Source organism: Medicago sativa, chromosome 5 (genome assembly GCF_051527215.1).
Source record: "Medicago sativa cultivar Bolivia chromosome 5, Bolivia_mono, whole genome shotgun sequence".
In the NCBI taxonomy this organism is placed as follows: domain Eukaryota; kingdom Viridiplantae; phylum Streptophyta; class Magnoliopsida; order Fabales; family Fabaceae; genus Medicago; species Medicago sativa.
In genome coordinates, this window is record NC_140753.1 from 72,485,536 (window position 1) to 72,492,994 (window position 7,459).

General features: G+C 30.2%; 1 non-coding gene across 1 annotated transcript; it reads left to right on the forward strand.

Annotated features, from left to right (window-relative positions):
- Window positions 1–4,845: 4,845 nt before the first annotated feature.
- On the forward strand, window positions 4,846–4,917 carry TRNAE-UUC (transfer RNA glutamic acid (anticodon UUC)). The gene has a single exon. It is a non-coding gene; the product is annotated as a tRNA-Glu (tRNA).
- The last annotated feature ends 2,542 nt before the right edge of the window (window positions 4,918–7,459 follow it).

Here is a 7,459-nt window from a genome sequence, read left to right on the forward strand (position 1 = left end):
CCACATAGAATCACCAAATCATTCACCTGGATAAAATTGGCAGGCCACACCTAACAATCCAAATGGTTCTTCACAGTTTTTTTGGCACCACCACAAATCGATTCTTTGCACTTTCAAAAAGTAAAAATAAAATAAAAAATGGATTCTTGGAATCTAAGAAATAATTTAGGAACAGTCAATTGATTTTTTGATGGCGGAACGGCCGGAACCGTCAGCGGCGACGACAAGTTCCACTGCGACGCACGGAGGCTCATAGTTTTAAAAACCGGTTCAGACTGGCCGGTCGAACCGGTCTGACCCGGAACCGGTAGGTGTTCCGGTTCGATTCATATATCAGATCGGCCGTGTATTTAAACCGGATAAAACCGGTGAAAATCGCTTAAAACCGGAAAAAACCGGTGACTCGGCCGGTTTCGGAGCCGAACCGGTTTAATACATATTTTTTTTAGTCATTAATTAAATCCTTTTAACACGTATTAATGCTCCATTATTTCTGGTTTAATAATATCAGTTAATAGCGGTTTAATATTAATTAATAGCAATTAATAGTAATTCTCTATGCTTTAACATTAACTTATTTGACTTTTGATTTTTGTTAGAAAAAGTTCCTAATTTAAAAATTTTGATAGTGATAAGAATCGAACTATGCACATGAGAGTTGTTAGAAAAAGTTCCTAATTTAAAAATTTTGATATTTAAAAATTTTGATAGTGATAAGAATCGAACTATGCACATGAGAGTTGTTAGAAAAAGTTCCTAATTTAAAAATTTTGATAGTGATAAGAATCGAACTATGCACATGAGAGTTTAAAAATTTTGATAGTCTATGCACATGAGAGTTTAAAAATTTTGATAGTGATAAGAATCGAACTATGCACATAAGAGTGAATTATTGGAACTTAATTTAACAACTGCATTAACCTCTTGTTTGTGTTAACAAATGCAATATATTATATATGTAACTATATATATAAGTGTATAACATCTTCAATATTTTCATTAGTAGAATACGTTTTTTTTTTCTTTCAAGAAGAGGAGATCTTTATTAAAAATAATATTTTGTTTACAAGTATTAAATATAATACTTAAACAACAACAATATTAATAATTTTTTTTTTGAAGAATAAAAAATGGAATATAATATTAATTGATATGCAAAACAAAACTATTTCCTGTCAACTAATTATTCAAATACTATTATACATATAATACTACATGTCCGTTTCTTAGTTTTTAAGTGACCGAGTCATCGGTTCAATCCGATTTAATTTGATTGAATACTTATAAAAATTTAATCTTAAGTCCGAGTCATCTAACCGAGTTATTCGGTTTAATCCGGGTCAGTCATGCGGTTCGACCAATGACCCAGTGGTTCGACCATTAACCCAATGACTCAGTACCCGTCGATGTCCGAGCCGAGTTTTAAAACTATGCGGAGGCTTCCCTCCTCCAGCGACCGTAACAATAACTGATGATTGAATTTGTCCCGTATAGGGACCAGCTCGAGACAGAAATCATGGTTAATGCCCGAAGGATTGACGGTGACGAACATGATATTGCCGGTGAGATTGTAGCAAGACTCCAAGCGGTGGCAATGTAAATCTGCATTTTGTTTGGGCTTTGCGTGAATCTGAGAAACAATTTGAAAAATGGGTGCAAATTTATTGAAATGAAACTAAAAAAAATTCTAGGAGTGGAAACTGTAAAAATGTTCGGTGATGGTTCCTGAAGAAAATTAGTTTTGGGGGCTTGATGTTTGGAGAAGAATCTGCAGAAATCGTTGTGTGGGGGAAGATGAGGTCAATATTTAATAATTATCATATTTTTATTTTAAAATAAATTATATGCACCAAGCCTGTTACTGGTTACCAAGTTTATTTTAAAGAGTGATGTGGACCAATCATGAAGAAAGTGTCCAAAAGCGACTGGGTGAACGATTGCACTTAGCATTCCTCTTTTGAAAGAATAATGGTCTACAGTTGAAAACTAATAATTTGGCCTTTTCAAAAAAATATTGAAAAAAAAAAACTATGAATAACTAATTTTTGATGGACATTTTTTTGGATAAATTTACTCTTAACACCTCAAATTTAAATCCACACCATTACTTAAGGAACTAAAAACTGACTACAGATTTTAGTCAAACTTTTTCTAAAATAAATTGTTTAATATTTATTTTCTTTCGAAAATGCCAAAAAGATCATTTAAAAAACGCACAAACCAAGCACCATTAACTAATACAAAGACAACACAAAAAACAATTGTATTTTTTTCAAATAATAAAATAAAATAAAATTAAACTACATATAAATCACTCGTAGACGTATGAGTGGTTGAGTGCTCCATTGATATAAATTATATGAATAATCTTTAGTTTTTTACTTAATTCATGATCATGCCATGATTTATACCATGTCCAAGTTAAACATTCCTAATTACCAAACACCACATAATTATGATGCTTCCAAATGGACTAAATGCTTATCAACCAAATCGTATTCGTTCACTTTCTTTCCCTGAGAAGCCAAACACATTAATTGAACTGCATGCCAAAAACAAGTATTTATCATTACACAACTAATTCCTAACCAAGATAAAACATCTACTGACAACTTTTAAAAACCAGGACAATCAAAGAATAAATGATTAGTTGTTTCAGTTATATTACAACTAGCCACACAAGATATTAAAACTAAATTTTGCATCCCTCTCCATAGTAGATTATCTTTGGCGGGAAGACGATTATGAAGTAATCTTCAAGCAAACAGTGAAATTTTAAAGGAGTCAAACCATTCTAACTGACCTTATATAAAGAAAAATCTACTATATCTTTAAAATTAGATATCAACTAATAAACTTCTTTATCAAAATACATATCATCGTGATTAAGATCTCAAACCAAGTATATTCCACATTACTCCGCTAAGAAATATTAGATAATAAAACCTTGCATTCATCCACCACCTCAACCTCCCAAACAACTAATTTTTTCTCCAACTCCAACAACCTCCCTCAACCCTTATTCTTAACACCAAGTCCTTCGCAAAAACATTTATTAGATAATAAAACCTTGCATTCATCCACCACCTCAACCTCCCAAACAACTAATTTTTTCTCCAACTCCAACAACCTCCCTCAACCCTTATTCTTAACGCCAAGTCCTTCGCAAAAACATTTTTCTTTTTCATGGTAAACTAAACAACCTACTAGAACGCTATTTTGGTTGGGAATGATTCTCCAATATATTGAGAGTCCATTAAAATTTTCACTTTTCATCATAAAGGAAAGCGAAAAAAGATTTAAAGGTAGAAATATGGACACAATAGAAAATTTGCGAAAAAAAAAACGGAGAGGATCATTTTTCATTTTAGTTGGATTTATGATATGATATATAACAAATAGGTCACGTAACACAATAAGGGATGCGTGAAAAAAATTCTTTTGTTTTTCATTCTTGTCATTATTGTTCGTAATATTAAGCAATTTACTTTTAGTTAAATAATCTTCTGAAAAAGTTTCAACCTAATTTATTTCTCTTCAAAGAAAAAAATTGGTAATAGTTTGAAACTTTCATCGCTTATTTATAATTTTTTAATAAAAGTATCTATTAAGGACTCAATGACTCCAATGACAATACACTAATAATGACTCCAATGAAAAGTATTTAAATATGTCCCACTATCTTTACATATTAAACAAAAATAGTTTATCTATTACTCATTTTTACAAGTGGAACCAAGTAGTACACATCTTATTACTCCTTTATGCAAGTGGGACCAAGTAGTACACATTTTATTACTTTTTTAAACGTGGGACCTGTTAGTTACCCAGGAGAGAGAGGGTCCTTATATAGTTGTCTGTTCCTTAACGGGGACTCATTTTTTTTCCTCCAATGGAGGGTCCTTAACGGGGAGTGGTCATTGTTAAGTAAGGACCCCCCATTGGAGATGCTAATGTCACATATATTTGAATCGGATCGGTTCGGATTTTTTTAGAATAGTCATCCAAACCGAACCGAACTGCATGTGATTTTTATTTTGGATCGGATGACATTTTTCCTCAAACCGATCCAAACTGCACCGCGAACACCCCTAGTAATGTGTATCGTTTGATTTTTAACAAGATTAGACGACTCTTAAAATACCCATTTTGTGCTGCAAATTTTATGACTATAGGAAATCTAAATTCATATTTTAGTAAGTCGATGTTCAATATTAAAAATAAATGAATTTTGAAATATACTATGATAAAGAGAATAAAAATAATCAAATTATTTGTCAAATAAAGAAATGAATTAAAGATTTTAATTTTTGTTTTCATTTAAAAAATAATAGTTGAATTAGAGATTGTAAGTTTTGATTGATTACCTGTTTTATTAATATCAACATATATTTCACATCTTTTCAATTACACCTTTGCTTAATACAAATAATGATTAATATTCTTTTTTCCAAAAATCAAGGAAGAATTTTTTTATTATTGATTAAAGTGTCACTAATGACCATTTTACAACTATCTCTAAAGAATTTGAACTGTGTGTTCCAAAGTTACAACTAAACTTTTATCATTGAGTTAACACTAAGTGTAATGATCCAAAAAATTGAGACCCTCAACAAGATTTTTCAACTTAAAGTATCAAACACATACTTAAATCTGCACTCAAGCAGAATGAGAGCTTGTAACAAATAAAGAAAAAGAAAGAATGGGAGCTTCAAACAATTGACTTTCGTTGCTAAAGTTGTTAGCCATTGTTTGAATGAAACGTTCTTAGCAATTATCGAAACTTAAAAATAATTTCCATTTGGTTAGTTTTAATTTAATTATGATCAATTAGTAGTCAACAAATCCATTGTCGTCCAGCGGTTAGGATATCTGGCTTTCACCCAGGAGACCCGGGTTCGATTCCCGGCAATGGAAACTTTTTTACAATTAGTTTGTTTTTTTAGAAATTTCAGGATTTTCTATTGTTGAAATTTCAGGATTTTCTATTGTTTCAGTTGCACGTGTGTTATATTTTTTTTTTTTTTTTACAATTAGTTTGTTTTTTTAGAAATTTCAGGATTTTCTATTGTTTCAGTTGCACGTGTGTTATATTTTTTTTTTTGGAGGATACACAAAGGATAATTTTACCAAGTATTACAATCAGTCTTGATATACATGTGTCCCTTCAACTTCAATATGTTTGCTTGACCGTGTACAATAACAATTCGTTTGTAAAATAAATTTAGACATCAAATATAAATTGAGTTAGAAGTATTTCATAAATTCATATTGTCATATTGAATTGAAAACTTAGTGCAAAAAGAAGATAAGAAGAAGAGAAGTAGTGTGTCAGAGAATTTATGCACAACAGGAGCAGGGTGATGATATGAGCTAAAAAACAACCGATCTTGTAAGAATAGAGTAGTGATCCTTTAATTACTTTGTCTTTTTCAACAGCTCAACTCATCGTCTTTTTCTGCGTTAAATGCTTCTTCATAGAAGTAAAATTTTACCAACACTTATAAATATAAAAAATTCATACAAGTAAAACTTTATTCCACTAACACTTTTGATAAATAAGAATGAGTTATTATATATGTGATTAGTAGAAAATGTTTTTTTTTTTTTTTTTACAAATAATTCATTTGTTTATCAATGATGAAAAAAACAAGATAGAAAAGAAAACTAAAGACCAACGAAAGATACCTCCATAATATCGGTTAAGCAGCCGATACTAGTCAATAAAATTAAAAAAAAACAGAAAAAGTTTAATCTCATTAAGGATCTAACGTAAACAATCGCAGCATATGGGTGGGTATCTAAACTCCCTCTTTGATAAATTTGTTTGCGGAGAGAGAATCAAATTCACAAATTATATCTTTGTAGTCATGAGTCCAAGTTAGATCGAGACCATGGGGTACAACTTGACGCTCGACATTAATATTAGACATAAAACAACAAGTTTCGAAAAAGCTAAAATCCAACCCCTTGACGAATTCCTAAAAAGACCGTCATAGCTAGAACGACTTGGGTTACCAATAGTGCTCCCATCCACATTGAGTTTGATCATATTCTCATGTGTGTGTTTCTAAGAAACTAGTCGGAGAGCCTTGTTGAGACTAGAGTCTCAAAACACCTAAGAAATAATTCATTTATATATTTAAAGTTAAATATGTTTTTAGTCCCTATAAAATTATATACTTTCAAAGTTTAGTTACTAAAAAAAATTATTTACTTTTAGTCCCGATTTGTATTTTACAGAGACTATTTTGAATGACTAAAAGTATCCATTTTTTCGTAACAAGTTTTTTAAATAAGGACTATTCTTGAAACTATAATATTATGAACAACTAAAATTACAATTAAAATTTTATAGAGATTAAACTTAAAAACTCTTAATATATTTAAACCATATATTAATTTAAAGACAAGGTAAAAATTATCAATTTTTTTTAGAATAACAATGCATCATTTATTATTTTTTTCCATTATTATACTCTTATTTATTGAATTTCGTCCAAATGGTTGATTTACTGCCTACTCCCTCCGGTCTTGAATATAAGCAACAATAAAAAAATCACACCCTTTAAGAAAATTAGTTGATGTCATTTATTTATCTGAAAGTTATAAAAAATACAATTGCAATTTCTAAATTACCTTTCATGGGAACTTGTTCCATGAAAAGAAAAAAAAAATAAAATCACATTAATTGAAGGGTAATTTAGGAATAGTAACATTAAATATGATAGAAGTTATTGACATTTGCTTATATTCAAGACCATCAATTTTTTTGTTTTGTTGCTTATATTCAAGACCAGAGACCGGAGGGAGTAACTAATTTATCCTTAACTTGATGAACGTCTCTGAAGATTAACCTTGTCTTTGAATGATTGTAGGGAGTAAATCAACCATTCATTTCATCAATGATGCACTTTAGGGGTGGCAATGAGCCGGGCCGAGCCGAGCTTTGCTTAAATAGGCTAGGCATAGTTGAAAAAACTAAGGCCTAAGCCTTGGCCTTTTACCTGTCAAAGGCTTTATTTTAAGCCTGGCCTGGCCTTTTTAAAAGCCTGGCCTGACCTATTAGCCTATTTAAAAGTCTAGTTTGTGTTACAAATTTCAAACAGAGTTTGTTCATCAATTTTTTTTCCTTTCAATTTGTGCAACATACTTAATATAGAGATAAAACATTAATTAGATACAGATTAAACTAATGAAACACAATTGTAAAATTTATAAATGGATAGAAACTCAAGAATAATCATGTCTGATAACAGCAAAGATTTCAATTTCAAGCTTAATCTAATAACTATATTGACCTTACGCATATTAGTAGCAAGCTTTAATAGTTCACACAAATATATATAAATATATCAATAGCAATGTCATACAAAATAATAATTGTGGTATGAGAATTTGAAGGATCAATAATTCTTTTTGATATATATATATATATATATATATATATATATATAAT